The 17,230-nt window shown below is 37.7% G+C and overlaps 1 protein-coding gene across 1 annotated transcript in view; it reads right to left on the reverse strand.

The window, feature by feature from the left end:
* LOC148110635 (uncharacterized) overlaps window positions 1–17,230 on the reverse strand; it is a 291,435-nt gene that overhangs the window by 120,923 nt on the left and 153,282 nt on the right. The window lies entirely within an intron of this gene.

Raw genomic sequence — 17,230 nt, forward strand, 5'->3', positions numbered from 1 at the left:
GGGGGAGTGGGAGAGGAAGAAGCAGGCTCTTAGCGGAGGAGCCTGATGTGGGGCTCAATCTCATAACGCCGGGATCACGCCCTGAGCTGAAGGCAGACGCCCAACCGCTGTGCCACCCAGGCGCCCCTCAAGAGATATTTTTGTGAAAAAGTATATCACTAATTAATGCAGATTCTAGCTAAAGTAGAAAGTGTTACTACAGTGTCCAATTTTACGTAGCTCACTGAATTTTATTTTGTCTTAAAAATACCAGTATAACAATACAGATTGACATCTTAGATATCTGAAGCTGAAGATGATCCTTAGCCATAATAAACCAAAATAAAAAAAGAAAAGAAAAAATCCACATGTTTCAATAGTTTCATCTCATTCTGACTGGAAATGAGTATATTTATAGACATATTTAGGAAGTGTTCTTCGTAAGTGGTAATAATACACATGGTTTGAGCAGTTCCAGAAGACCTTGAGCCCTTATCATTCAAAATATACTAAATTAGCCACTGATATAACTAATAAATGGTATCAGAATAATCAGCATTCTTTACTACTTATCTCTCCCCTTCAGTGGGTGAATATTGTGTTCCAATACAGGATAAGTCCAGAACTTTCAGTTTTGCTTATATACTGATTTTATGTTCTGAATACAGTCCCTCTGTTTAGCTATCCCAGCACCTTCACTTCATGTTGGGTAAACAAGGTGCCACATGGTAACATGATACAAAAGGCTTTGGACTGAGGTACAAAGCAACTGGATTAGTTCCTGTTCGCCCACCTGATGTCATTGTACCTTTAGTGCCAGTAGGTCTTATTCTCCTCATCTATCAAATAAAGGCATGGGACTAGTTGACTTGACTGAGCCATACCCAGTGTATGCTTTACTACATATCATTACTAATGTATTCATTTTTCTTTTTCTCTATAACAAGCTTGGACTCATTTTGGAATGCCTCCAAAAATCAATGTTTTCATTAGGAAGTGGATAATAAACTATTTTGCATTTAACGTTGGTTGAGGGAGTTCTGAAAGTTTTTTTTTAGAACAGAGAACTTAAACTGCTATCTTTTCAAGAATTCTAATTGCAAATATGTGTTTTATGTTAGTAACAGTTAAAATAGCTTTCAGATCATTTTAACCTAATAACATACTAAATCTTGTTCATTTTCCTTAATTATTAAAATAATTAAAAAATTGATGATACTTATCAAATGGCTATAAGGGTATGCCCACATTTACACAGTTTTACATGGTATTTGTTTTTTCATAAGTGCTTTGAGATTAATAAGTTAAAAACACATTGTTAGATTTCCAATATCAGAACCTGGATGTATTTATGATTTTTTTCTTTTTTTAGATATACATTTTTAAACTCTGGAGCTGTATGAGATAAGCCTTCATTGTATCTGCCTAAAAATAAAATCTTATCTTCTCCAAAGAAGATAGTGACAGAGATTCGTACAATTCAGATTCAAATATCTTGGCAGGGATGAACACTTTCCTATTTATAATTCATCAGTCACACCATAGTTTCATCAACTGCAAAAGACTTTTTACCAATTTTGGAAGAACGATTACAGAAAAGAGATATGTAAAGCTTTCTCCAAAGACATAATAGGGTGTGATTTGAAGAAAATCCTAAGATACCACTGCCCAAAAATATCTTCCCCATATCTAGGACCTGAAATTCCCATTACTGGTCATAGAAGATGAAAAATGGGATTGAAATTCAAGCTGTAAGTGAAGAATGAAACACTAGTGTTGACACTTTACCTGTTGCCTGACAGAAAGTAAAACTGGAAAAATAGAATGTAGGCCTATAGGGTGGCCTAGGAAAATAGGCTGAGAGAACAAAGATATTTGTGTAACTAGAAGTCACCAAATACCAAATAGGACGTGGAAACTGGGGACACAAATGGAAAGGAATTGCTTATTAAAACCTTCCTATGTTGTTAGTAGAAAACCAAAGGAGAAGGGGGCTTCATTTAAAAAGTAGGTATTCTAAAATGCGAATTATACATTTTTGTGGAAAAAAATTAGTAGCATTCCTATAGAAATAAAAGAGCAAGTATGAAATTTTTCAGCAGATAGTATTTATAGAAGCATTCTTTGAACAAAACTTTACCTAGCTCCCACTGAGTACAGATATAGTACATGCAAACATTAATTAGGTGAGGCTCTTTTCTCAAGGATGTGTGAGCTGATAATAAAAATACAAAATCATAATGCAAAATAATAACAGCCAAGGTTGACATGTGCACAGTGCCATGGAGTCCCAGCAGAAGCATCCACTTCTTCCCAGCAGAATTTAGAAAGAAAATAAGAGGTCAGGTTTAAGATGATTCTTGAAGAATAATTAAGAGATCACTCAGAGGAAAGGGGAAAACAGAGTAGACTGGAACAAGGGTAGAAAAGGGGAAATTTTGTGGCACATAAGAAGATTTAAAAGATGGTTGGAGGCTCTAGAATCAGACCAATTTAAGTCCAAATCCTGGCTCCAACACTTAACAGCTGTGAGAATTTAAGGAACTGTTTAATCTCTCTGAACGTTATTTTTTCTTCATCTGTAAAATGATAATAGCAGTAACATCTAGAACACCTACCTTTTATATGCTCATGTGCATATAAAGTCCTGTACTGTGCTTGATAAAATTTAACCATTTTATTCGTTACTATAAAAGTTCAAATGAGAGACAATGATAGCCTAAGCTAGGCAAATGAGGAAAACAGAGGGAGAAATTGTGAACAGATCAGATACAGGGAATGACCAGGGTTGATCCAAAGTTTCTGGTTTTTTTTTTTTATTATATTATGTTAGTCACCATACAGTACATCCCCGGTTTCCGATGTAAAGTTCGATGATTCATTACTTGCGTATAACACCCAGTGCACCATGCAATACGTGCCCTCCTTACTACCCATCGCCAGCCTATCCCATTCCCCCACCCCCCTCGCCTCTGAAGCTCTCAGTCTGTTTGATCCAAAGTTTCTAATCAGAGCATCAGGATAAGTACAGGATGCCATTAATTGAAAAAAGCAGCTCAGAAGGATAAGCAGGTTTGGGAAACAGATTGAGTATAGGGTGCCTACATGCCATAAGTGGGATTCCAGAGCAGAAATGTAGATCTGGGGGGCGCCTGGGTGACACAGCGGTTAAGCGTCTGCCTTCAGCTCAGGGCGTGAGCCCGGCGTTATGGGATTGAGCCCCATAGCAGGCTCCTCCGCTATGAGCCTGCTTCTTCCTCTCCCACTCCCCCTGCTTGTGTTCCCTCTCTCGCTGGCTATCTCTATCTCTGTCAAATAAATAAATAAAATATTAAAAAAAAAAAAAGAAATGTAGATCTGGGAATTGTTAGCATGGCTGATTCAATGACCAGAAGAGATCTTATAGTGAAACCGTACAGGACAGAGAGCAAAAACCCAAAAGACCCAATCAAACCTTAAGGAACAAGATAGCATATTAACAACTCTTAAATTCTCATTGGGAGCTCATCATATCCTTTACAGTAATGATAAAGCTTATTTATTGAGTTTACTATGTAGTGGGTACTATGCTAAGTATTTGGATATGTTATTCACTCATTCAATAAATAGTTATGGAGCACCTACCGTATACCAATATGGTTGTCAGAGATAGAAAGTCACCAACAAAATAAGCAGAAAACATGTCTGCCCTCAAGGAGCTTACATGGTCTTTATGTCATAAAATAGTAATCACAGAAAATCATATTGGCTATAAAGAAAAAACGACATAATAGGATAGAGAGTAGCAAGGTGGGAGGTGGGGATGCTCTGGAGAAAATAGTCAAGGGATCCTCCCTACATAATTCATATGCTCCTCCCTTTTGACAAACCTAATCAAGGGTGAGGAATCTGAGGTTTTGAGAAGTTAAATAACTCCTTCAGTATCTATCACTAGAACCAAGATTTTTCTAACTCTAATACCTTAACCATCTAATACCTTAATCATTATAATCAATACAATCATATTATATAACTCAAAACCATTAATCATTATAAGTACGGCCTCCCACAAACAAGCTGAATAGAAAGTAAATATGCAATGATCTAATATATAAAAATATGCATTCAAATTTAAAATGCCATTACTATACAGACTGTTTTAATAGGAAAGATCACTATTAAAACTATCTCTAGTTACTGCTAATCAACTCATGAAAACTGGTTTAAAATGCCATCAATGCTTGGGTCTCTGCTCGAAAGAAGAATTTTCAGGGAACCGATGTAATGATGCCCAGGTTCTGGTAATAGGATGAAACAACTTCTGTTTAATTGGCAAATATGTTGCTTAAACATAGTATTTAAACACACACATTATTTATGGATGAGAGCAGAAGGTGATTGCAGAGGACCCAAGCTACGAGCCTGCCAAGAGGTTGGAGGTCACGGTCCTCACCATGCAGTTGTCCCTGTTATCCTGGATGAAAAAGAAGCAGGAGATCCAGGACCAGGGTCATGGCCATAGTCAGTCAGTACTACCTGCCTGCATCTTCAGTTTGAGATCCTGAAGGAAAAGGTATGGGCAAATAGTGAAAAATGTCATTAGAAGCACCAAAGCCAAAAAAGTGCTAAAAGAATCTAGAATGTATGGACAAAGAATTCAGAGAAAATAAAATAGGAAATCATAAGAGCATTTTATTTAATTTTAATAAGCAACATCTTTCTCATCTGAGGTGGTTTTATCTGCCAGCCATACACATAGCAGCCACCTTCTAAAGATACCCCCCAACATTTAGTACCTGTTATTGTTGCTTTGCCCTACAGTTTTGCTTAAAATGTGGAACCAGCCACGTAGGGGTTAGATCATCTATCCAAGTATAAGCTAGTATGTTTATAAAAAGGATTTGATCAGTGACACTTTCAAATTTTAGCAGTTTATGGACCTTAGAAAGAATAATTCATTTTCACATTTTACTTGAGCCTCCAAACAATCCTACCAGGTTTTATTTTCATCCTCAAGACATAGAGGGGAAGAGTGGTGGGGCCCAAAGGGCAGGGTGTTTGCTGCTCCCTGGGCCAGTGCTGGAGCGGTAAGATTCAGGCAGGCAAATAAAAATCCGGTAGCAGGGGGGTAATGGAAACTTCTCTGCCAGAGTGCTGCATGAGTAAGTGAGCTGATGGATTTGGATATGCGGACCACAGTCCCTGGCAGAGTGCTGTGATCCTAGAAAGGGAGGTCATGAAGATAGGGATTGTGCTTTTAGAAAGTACTGGCTTCTGAGAATCAAAAAGGAAGAAAGAGTTCACATGCAAGGGAAACACAAAATGACATATGGAAGGGGAAAGAGAGGGAGTAGTAGTGTAACCGAGGGAGCAGCAGCCTCAAGGTGTCAAATGCTAGAAGAGGAGAAAGTGAAAAGAAATCAGCACCCTGTCTGCCCAGAGCACTAGGATAGTAAATAAGCAGCACTTGTAATGATAAACCCAATTCGTTAGCTTCCATTCTTAATAAGGAAAGGAAACTTTTCAATGCAAGAAGGGAATATGCCAGATCTATAAACATCCTTAGTTTGCCACTTATCCTTTAAAAGGAATGGCATACAGAAAGAGGTGGGAAAATCTACTGGATAATTTGACTTCTTGACAGTTCATCTTGCATCTTCTAATTAATAATGCATTTAGGTGTATCAGACACTTCGCTGTGCTTCTCTGACAGCACTTGTAACTGAGTTCTTTCTCACAGGCCTCTACTGGTGAGAAGAATGATAGAAGACGGGTAAGGTAAATATAGTCTGTTCATACGCCATAACATTATCTGATAGCACCCCGGCCGCCAGGTGATTCATACTCAAGTTACATCCCAAGCAACTAAATCTAAAATTGGAGTGTATGTGCCAGCTCAGTTTTTATGTTTCGGTTTGGCAGTTTGTTTCTAGGGTTGCCACAAATGAGTGTTATTATTAGCTTAAAGCTTTGGTGAAAAGTGTCATCGATGCTTGTGCTTTGAGAAGAAAAAACAAAAAGGATTCTGAGGTTCTGTTTTCAGGAATAAAACTTGGAAGCTACTAGGTGTCAGGCACTGTGATAGTCATTTTGCATTTCTTATCTCATTCAAGTCTCACGATAAATGCGCAAAGAAGTTATTATTAACTACATTTTAACCTTGAGAAAACTAAGGTTCAAAGAGATTAAAATCTTGTCTCCGTTCACTCAAGGAAACAAGAAACCAAGAAACAAAGCCCGCAGAACTTTCTAACTCACATCCGTGCTCTTCCCATAAATCAAATAAATTTTTGCTTATTAAAGACCAAAACTGCAACTTTTTTCAGTCACACGCTTGCAAATCACCCTCTGACATTGAGGGGACTCTCATGTGACTAAGTAATGATTGATCTTTTGACAGATCTCAAATGAGCTATTGTCATCATTCAAATGACACCAAAATGATGGCTGCAGGTATCATCCTAAAGATAACACAAGTTAGAAAATACTTTCCATGAAATGAGCAACAGCTATTGCAATGTGCACTCCTATGTACATTAGAAGAAAAAAAATCATAAAGACCTGATTTTAAAAGAGATTATTGTCTTCAGTAATTCCCTGTCTTCCCAAAGTCAGGGAAATCATTCAGACAAACTGAAGTGAATGATCTGAATATTCTGAACTGAATAATCATTCATACAACAGAAATGCTGAGAAATCACCGAGGCACCCCTTGCTAAGCAAGCCGTGTCCAGAACAGTTTTCCCGTCTCCCACTCGAGCATCACAGATCATGTATGTTCCCCCAGCCTAGATCTCTTACCTGAACTCCAGACCTTCTCTATGCAATGCCACCACACCTGGGGACCACTTATGGTGCCCCCTTTTATCATCATTTATCCTCAAAGACTCAGAAAGGTGGGGGATCTGAATCCCATTTTTCAGAGGAAGAAATCATTACTTCCCTGAAATCATAAACCGAACAAGTGATGGAGCCAGGCAACAACTCAAGCCCAGGTCTTTCTGATTCTTGTTGATTCTTGTTTCTCCAGTCCTCGCTGCCTTGCAGCATAACCCCCAATGGCCACATGGGGTTCCAGAGCTCTCTCAATTTTTTGCATCTAGAGCTGAATGCATCGTTTCTCCTTGTAATTCATCTCTGCTTCCTTTCCTTCCTGTATTCTTTCTCAGAATGGATGGCACCACTTATCACCTGTAATATAACTGCATGTTCACTTGCCTACCCTTCCATTAAACTCTCAGTTACCTTTATGTGCCAAGAATCTGTCAGCCTGGCAAATAGTTTAAAACACACTTAATATGTAAATATTTGCTAAATAAATGTTGCTACCCAGTCACCTTATTCAGAACCCATGGAGTCATCCAATACTCCTTCCTTTCCTTCTGCCCCCAAGACCAGTCAGTAACCAAGTTTTGTCTGCTCTACTTTAAATATGGCTAACAGACACATGAAAAAATGTTCAAAATCATTAGCCATCAAGGAAATTCAAATCAAAACCACACTGAGATACCACCTTACGCCAGTTAGAATGGCAAAAATAGACAAGGCAAGAAACAACAATTGTTGGAGAGGATGTGGAGAAAGGGGATCCCTCCTACATTGTTGGTGGGAATGCAAGTTGGTACAGCCACTCTGGAAAACAGTGTGGAGGTCCCTTAAAAAGTTAAAAATTGAGCTACCCTGTGATCCAGCCATTGCACTACTGGGTGTTTACCCCAAAGATACAGACATAGTGAAGAGAAGGGCCATATACACCCCAATGTTCATAGCAGCAATGTCCACAATAGCTAAATCGTGGAAGGAGCCGAGATGCCCTTCAACAGATGACTGGATTAAGAAGTTGTGGTCCATATATACAATGGAATATTACTCAGCAATCAGAAAGAACGAGTTCTCAACATTTGCTACAACATGGACGGCACTGGAGGAGATAATGCTTAGTGAAATAAGTCAAGCAGAGAAAGACAACTATCATATGATTTATCTCATCTATGGAACATAAGAACTAGAATGATCAGTAGGGGAAGAAAGGGATAAAGAAAGGGGGGGTAATCAGAAGGGGGAATGAAACATGAGAGACTATGGACTATGAGAAACAAACTGAGGGCTACAGAGGGGAGGGGGTTGGGGGAAAGGGATAGACCGGTGATGGGTAGTAAGGAGGGCACATATTGCATGGTGCACTGGGTGTTATACACAACTAATGAATCATCGAGCCTTACATCGAAAACCGGGGATGTACTGTATGGTGACTAACATAATATAATAAAAATCATTATTAATAATAAATAAATAAATAAATAAATAAATAAATAAATAAATATCTCATGAAGCCGTCTTCATGGCTACCTGAGTTCTTAGTCCCACCATTCTTGCATGGATTGTGACAGTTTTCTTCTGAAAGAGAAACACCCTTCTGTCTGAGGTGGCTCCCATCCATAACACTATCCAACATATATGATCCAAGTTCTTCAGTAATCCCTCATTGTCTACCATGATACATGTCTCTCCAAAACTTTTACTGTAGCTTACCATTCCAGTCTCACCATTTGCTTGCTCTCTCATGCTTTCTTGAGCTGGCTCTCTCTGTCTGTCTGTCTCTCTCTCTCTTTCACACCCACCAACTCTCTCTCTCACATCCAACCCCCCCCCACACACACACACTCTCTCTCACCCACACAGAGTGAGCTCTAGCTATTAGAAACTGCTTACAAGCCCCTCGAACCCACATGTCTTCTCTCCATGCTGTCATTTCCCGCATATGAAATGCACTTTTCTTATTTACTTGCCTCATAAATTCCAAATTACAAGACCAAAGGTTAATCATTTGTCATCCCTTTAAAGTAACAGTCTTCTAACACGTGTTCTCTCATGCGGAACTTCTAATCATTAAAACATGTACATCTAATTTTATATGTCTAAAATATGGAAATTTATTGCTTGCATTAAATATCACCAAGTATTTTATCTTATCTGTTATCATTTTTATATTTCAGTCAATCTGACCCTCAATCCTAGGTAGCAATTGCAGCAGTAAAAAAAATGTGAGATATTAACCAAGATGTTTTACTTGCATTTCTGTGGCCCTGCCCTATTTTGTGAACAACAAACAGCAACTCAAGGGAGCACTTAGAAAGAGCACAGAAAGCAAATGGTCAGTCTTGGCTTTTGGATTCTAAAATAAAGACCTGAAACTTGTAGCAATAACAAAGATCTTAGAAGTTTTTTATTTGCAAGCACAGACTTTTCTCTACGTTCAAACAGTTGCCTTGAAAACCCAGGCATAATAGTTACGCCGTTAGAAAAATAAATTTTAAAATTTCGAATATGGAGTGCTTGGAATCCCGCTTTCCTGAAGTTTTCTAAACTTTTTATCTTTAGTATGGAAATTTTTTATTCAAGTTTATTTCCTATGAGTTATGAATTCACCTTTCTAGTTTTTATACTTTATTTTGCTAATAGAACTTTAGGAAAATGACTGATCCAAAAAATCTTCTTTACTTAATAGAAATCATAGCACTCTTAATACTGTTTCTATGTAAGCTTGTCTTTTTCCAGTTTTACCCTTTTCCCTGTTAAATTTCACATGCCTGAGATTTCTGCCCCTTTCTCTTTTCTTTAAATAATTCCTGTTCCTCCTTAACACCCTGTTCGAATCCCATCTCTCTCTCCAAATGCCCATGGCAACCATTATCAATGAAATTCATGGGCCATAAATCTTGTGTTATTTTGTCATAATTTTTCTCTTGAACTACTTGAACTACTTTTTAATATTTTATTATTGTTTTTTTCAAGAATAGTATTCTATTTCTTGCAACTATATTATAAAATTTTGGAGAGAACTATGTTCTCCACCAAAAACTGCATCAGTGGCTTGCAAGGAGTAAATGCTACATTTGATGTGGTATCTTATCCTTTGGTGATGATGATAATCATAATAGTAATAATATAATTTATTAAGCATTTATTATGTGCCAGGTGCTGCACCAATCACTGCATGCATATCATCTCCAGTAATTCTCCCAATAAGCTTATGAGTTTGGTTCCATTGTTACCCTTACTGTATAGCAGGTGAAACTGAGACTGTAGAGAGAGGTGTTATGTAATTTATTTTAGCCACACAGCCACAAGTGGAAAAATCAGAACTCAAGTTTTATCCTTTATGCTAAATTTCTCCTTGTAGGAACCCATGTGTAGTACCAAGTAGACAAAATGTTAATATCTATTTCTTCATGTCATTGTTTCAGGAGAAGTGTTCTTTATCAGTAACAAATCTCCATTCAAGTATTTGAATCCCCCAGGAATAACGAGAAAGCACTCAGAAATAGGCACCATAAGTAAGAAGTAGATGATGTTAAAGTTGCGTCATGACTTTAATGAAGTAATATAAATTTCCAGGGGAAAAAACTAAATCACATGAATAGAAAACATAATGAACTAGAACTCTACAATAAATAATGATAAATAGTAGACAAGGATTTCTAAATATTTTATAAATAGTGGACAAGGATTTCTAAATATCAGAGCTAGTGATAATTCTGAAAAACAACCAGGCAGTTTAAAAGTACAACAGGGAGTAAAAGAATCATTGTCAAGTAAATCACTGTGCGAGAGAAAAGTGGTTTTTTTAAACAACCTCCTAATAGGACCTGGAATTGGTGAAATCATTTACATGTGAATCATAAGTAAAGAAAATAGAGACAAAGAGATTATAAAGTACTTTGAGCACAGTACTATCTGTTCTTGGTTTACTGCTTCTGACAAACAACTCTTACAAATTAAAAGAGCATGAAATGTTTGAGGAACTGTAAATAGTTTGGGTTCTAATAAGAACTTTCAAAACTAATATATCCAAAAACAAATTCTTGATCTTCCTCCAAAGTCTATCCCTCCTCAATTTTCCTCATTTCAGGAAACATCGTTGCCTCTTCCAAGTTCTACACTTTCCCCCATTACATTTCACCAGCCTGAAATTTCTGACCCCTTCCTCTCAATATCCAGTTCGAGTCCTACCATGTTTTCCCAAAGTCCTCCATGATCACCCCAGATTAGAACATCACCTCTCTCTCACTTCTGAATGTTCACAGCAACCATTGTCAATGCAATGTGTGAATCACAAAAATTTAGGCCAAACTGTGGAAGCCTCCTGAACTTGTTCTTTCTGTCACATTCCCCCGTGCAATGCATCAGTCAATCCCATCATCTTTCCTTTGAAATGTATCCTGAAGTCTATCACTACTCATCATCTTCACTACTTTGACCTACCCCAAGCCACTGCCATATTGTGCCTGGACTATTGCAATAGGTTCCTAATTGGCCTTCCAGCTTCAACCTCGCCATTCTTACCACTTTCCCCAGCACGTGCACACGCGCGCGCACACACACACACACACACACACACACACACACACGCGTGTGTGTGCCAGATTTCATTTGAAAATGTGCTGGATTATATCACTCTTCAAAGTTCTGCAGTGATCTCAATTGCACTCAAGGAAAAACTCCAAAATCCTTGGCATGCACTACAAGGCCCACCAGTACCCACCACCACACCTATCTAATCTTCCTCTAGTTTTGCTGTAAACCTAAAAGTGCCTCCCCAAAATAGACTTTTTAAAAAAGTAGTATCAGTGGATAAAAGTTACTTCACAGAGTTGCTGTGAAGGTTATATTATTCTTAATAATACATGTAAAGTATCTCATAAACTGACCTGCCTATTATAGGCCTTCAATAAATGTTCACAAATACATTTTTTTCATATTGCTGTATTTTTTGATTTTATGCAAATGGGAAAATATGGCTGCCTAGAGTGTGGTCATTTAATACTGTAATCTGAGAGGTATGAAACACAATAATTGTTAGTTTTAAATTGTTTAAAATAACACTGTTTAAAATAACAATCTACCTCGGGATTCTGAAGAAAAAGAATATAACTTCATAAAAACTCAAATTATTATGGTCTTTAACACATTATAGACTAAGTCTTCTCTCCTGTATCATACCTACACAAAGTCAAGGTGCTTAAAGGACCACTTTTCGGGATAGTTTTACCTCAGAAAAATATGTTTATATAGATGGTATTTTTGTACCTCATAGTTCCTGGAAATTAATTATTTAGAAAGAAATGAGTAGATCCTGTCAGTAAGTGCAGACCAGCATTTTTTGCCATTTAATGTTTTGAGAATATTTGAGCATTTTCTGACTACAATCCAAATTCAATGCAAATAGTCTAGCACACAGAGACCACATTATCAAGTCTTTCTGCTCGCCAAGAGGGTGAATAATATAATGAGACATGTTAATTATTTGCTCTCCAGCAGCTGTGATTGATTAGTTTTGACTGGTACATCTTGCTAATGTGTTAGGGTACAGTAAATATTGGGGCCTGTTATTTTTTCCAGGGCAAGGAAACCATGGTCCCTGACGACTTACTTCATTCGTAGTTTTCTCTACCATCTGCCAAAGTGTTGGTATAGCCAGATTAATCTCTTTACCAAATAAATTTCTGTGAATTTCATGTTACCAGACCCATCATTAAGGTCAGGTGAGTCTGCTAAGTTCTCAGAGCCCTCTATCTTAGAAAAGTTGACATCTTTCTCTCTCTCTCACATACACATACATTGAAGTTTATGACTTAACAACATACATAACCAAACCTATGGAGGTACTAAGAAATCCTAGCTACTGTATGTACATTCTTTCTTCCTACTTAAGAATATCTTTTTAAAACATGTTCAGTTTTGGGTTTGTTTTTTTTTTTTGACAACCAAATGGCTTTTGTGGGTCCATGCATAATTACACCAGACCCAGTATTAGATTTGAAAACTCTGAACTGAATGTGAAGAGTTTTTAATCATGGCCATCTAGAAGAAACACTTGAGCAGTGTTTCTCAACCTTTGTTCTGTTGTCATTTCCCTAAGGAGCCTTCTTAGACATCTTCGTTTTCCTAATTGCCCCCTCTTCACGAAATGTTGATACCTCAGATGAATACCTGGTTATATCTGGTTATGAACCATAGCCCTTCATAAGGCCAGAAACCATTGTAATTTCTGAGATTTTGTCCCTCAAGAACCAATTTTCACCCAATGGGGGCAACATCACCCCTGGTGAGAATGCATTCACTAGAGTCTTCATTGTATTTCCTCCTCACCATATTCTCATATTCCATAGTTCATATTCTCATTTGGACACATGAACTCCTCTATATCTTATGTTTCCTATACAAATTGGTGATATAGTAACAGGCATAACCCCCAAGTTGAGGTTCACTCCCTAAAGGAGGTAGTCAAGATGATGCACATGATACAAACATACTTTATCCCCCTTCTTCACCCCCCAAATAACACATGCTGACCCAGGTTTAAGCAACCTTAAGGCAATCTTGAAGGAAGAAAGAAATCTCAAAAGAGCCATGTGCAAATTGTGCTTTGCAGAAAGAGTGAATGGCGTGAATTTACATTCTACTTACTTTAATGAAGCTTTAGTGTCCTCATCAATTAAATGGAAATCCCATAGGTTATCTCTTGCCCATTCATTAATTTAACAAATATTTGTTACCTCCATCAAAAACCCCTATAAAGATAATAAAAAATGCCTATTGATCAAAAAAAGGTAAGTTTCCTGAACTTACTGCAGCAAGCAGTACACCACTTTTGCAGTCTTAAAATCTTCAAAGATAGAAAATCAGGGAAGGATAATTATAGGATTATAGGTTATATCAGTTACAGGGTTATAGGATGCATGCTGAATGATTTTAAGGTAGTTCTTAAGAAGCAGAGAACCAGTGGGGATTGGGAAGAGTTAATGAAATTACTTTGGATTGGTGGTCCCAGTGAAGTTGAGGTCTTGAAATGAGTATGATAAGCAAGCTATTTTTCAAAGCAGTCCTGAGGAACAAGCTACACATTTTTATATGTCACCTGTTTTAATCAGTTTGTGGTCTTAGCTTCCTGGAACAAAACAAAAAATGAAAATTTTTGCTTGGTCCCAGTATCACATGACACAGGAACTGAGATTTGTTTCATTTCTCACCTCCTGCAATATTTTATACATTAATTTAGGAACTAAAAATATAACTGCGAACAAGACAAATTCCTTGCCTTCAAGAGGCTTCTACTCTAGCAAGAAAAATAGATTTGAATATGATATCACATGGAACAAATCTTTTATAGAAGTGTAAGTTGCTAGGGAAATAAATATCAGAGCAAATTCATTATGAGGACATTATAAGAAAATACCATTTTGTAAATTGTCTGGAAGAGTCTCTAAAACATGACAAGAAGGATCCTTGAGAATGTCCACTGGCTTTTCAGTGTCTGGGCTTGAACATGAAAGACAGGATGGGGTAGTTTCCTTTATTTTTCCATTGTGACTTTGGAGTGATCTATAGGTCACTGTAATCTATAGATTAAATGATTTCATTTAATTTTGCCCCAGATACTTTTAAGCCCCAGCTAGGAACCACAACAGTCTTTCACAGAATTCTAAGGAAGACCTTGCCTCACCTTCTGAGTTTGGAAGGGCATACATAAAGCAAGGAATAGAAGCTTGATCTATACTATAATCTAGAAACCATTAGTTGTAGTCAACCCAAACCATCTGGGATTAAAATCTATAGAAATCTATGCCCTCGTTTTCATAAATGTTGCATTTTAGTAGGTCTGAATATCCGACATGCATGTTTAATAATCACACCTAACTGGTATTCTTGATGCAAGTCTTCAGAGTCCAAAGGGCTTAATTCCTATACTTGCCCATACAGGAAAGCAAATCTCACTGGCAACTGCAGTCTAGAATTACTGAATCACTCAAAGTTAAATAAATCTACTCAAGAAACTCAAATCCAGGAAAATAGGACAATTTAATTTCTTGAAATTATTGCTTTGGCTGTCTATTCTGGCTCAGCTTTGACAGATCCTCTGGACAGATCATCCATGAGCCAACAACTCCCACCACATTCTGCCCTCTCCAATCTGGCAGGGCCACTGGTACCCTTCCCCATGCCCCACTAAAATTGGCTTCATCTCCAATATACCCATTTTGGAACTAGCCATCACACCAGGCCCACCAGGCAAACCTGTACTAATCTGTCTCCACATGTCCTGGCCCATCACTTACTAATATTGTGACCCTAAGTAAGCCACTCAAATTCTTGTGCTTGACTTTCCTCACTGGTAAAATGGTGATACTAATAATATCTAGCTTGTAGAGCTATTCTGAGGTTCAAGTAAGATAATGCATGAAATGGGGTTGTTAGCACAGTAACAAAAAAACAAGTAACTATGAATTTAAGCTGTGATTATTATTTATGCCTTCAACGTGACTCTCCAATTTTGTCTTTTCTTGAACGCTGCTGAATCCAACAGAATCTTGACTCTCATCACCTCACACATCACATCTATTATTTTAACAGCTTGTGGTATTCATACCATCAATTTTTTTCTTTTTATTCATCTTAGACATATAGTAATTAATCATTCCCTGCTCTCACACTGCCCATCCCATCAAGTTTCTGGCTTGTACACATTCTTGTGCCTCACTTTCAAGGTTTTCTGCACCTGACTCTACTAAACCAACCTAGACCCATTCTTAATTCACAATGTGTTTTCTTTTTGGTAGTTTTTAGTTGTGACCAATGGTTAGAGAAAGACAAAGCTTGTACTTCTTCTCTCTCACAGCCTTGGCACTCCAAGTACCTCCAAATGAAAGCAAGACTGAGAGTTGTTTCTACTACCTATGCAAATAGATGTTTGACCCTGAAACAGCCGTATCACCTGCTCTGTAAGCTCAGTGAAGGTCCACCTCTCTATTCTTTCTGGTGTTCCGTATGGAAAATTTACCTGAAGCAGATTCTACGCTCTTCCATTTCTTCCCCAGCCTTATTGAGATATAATTGAGATAAAACATTGTGTATTTATGTATAATGTGTTGATCTAGTACATTTATTTATTGCAAAATTATTCCCACCATAAAACTAACTAACACCTCTGTCACATTCCCCTTTTCTTTTGCGGTGAGAACATTTAAGATCTATTCTCTTCGCAACTTTCAAGTATATAATACGATATGATTAACTATCATTGTCATCCTATACATTAGATCCTCAGAACTTGTTCATGTTATAACTGGAAGTTTGTACCCTTGACCAACATCTCCCCATCTCCCCACCCTCTACTCTATTCTAATGGCAAGATTCAATTAACCTTCTGGTCTGAGTCAGGCAACAATATCCTCTGCTGAACAACTGAACATAGGACAGGTTCATAATCCTAAGCCTACAGGGCCTTTCCAAAGCATGTGGTCTGCCGTACTCACTAGATCTTCATGCCTTCTTTAACTACCAGCTGCCATGCCTCTACAAAATTTCCAGCTTGATACATCCTCATTTAATGGACTAAAAAATAATCTCTAATATCCATTATATGAATTAATAAGGCAACTGATATTAATTGAAATAAAGATAGTGAAGTTCTCTGCCTGCCTGGGGCTCTAAATTTGGGGCCACTGCATCATATCTTTCATATACTGACAAACCACCTCTGGAGTATATATTTCTAAGATACCTCAAATGTTAACTAATGGATTTTAGGGTATAGATTAAATTTTCACCTTCTATGCTAAAGTATTTAACAACAAATTGCAGAACATTTAATATACCTTCCTCTGCTCCCCAACATACACATTCATCTACAGCAGGATATCTTGACCTTGCCACTACTGACATTTTGGTCTAGATAATTCTCTATTGGGGGGGGGGGATGTGCAATATACGATATTCAGCACATACCTGGTATCTACCCATGAAATGCCAGGAGTACCCTCCTCCAGCTGTGATAAGCAAAAATGTCTACAAACATTACCAAATGTCCCAGAGAGGGAAAACCACACTGAGCACTACCGCTCTAAACTAGGCTTACTCCTGAAGGCAATCCCTAGCCACCAAGCTATTTTTCTTTATTTTTGCTCATATGAACCCCCAGTCTTAGAAGTTACCTCCCCCACTCTCCTACTCACATACGACCCATCCTCTAAGACAACAAGCACCTCAAAAAAAACCACATGAATCTCTCAGAAGTGATTTTTTGGTCCAGTGATGCACTTTCCAGATCACTGTAGTTCCCACAGCTCTGGTTATCTTATAGTTCCCAATTCTTCCTACTTAACTCATTTACATTACCTTCCTGGCCCTATAAGAATTTGCTGTGACACCTATACCTTAATATTAAGTATAAATCACTCTTCCATGAAATTACCAGGTTAACACCTGTTCC

This window comes from Ursus americanus, chromosome 2 (genome assembly GCF_024610735.1).
Source record: "Ursus americanus isolate L20-20 chromosome 2, mUrsAme1.1.p, whole genome shotgun sequence".
NCBI classification, from domain to species: domain Eukaryota; kingdom Metazoa; phylum Chordata; class Mammalia; order Carnivora; family Ursidae; genus Ursus; species Ursus americanus.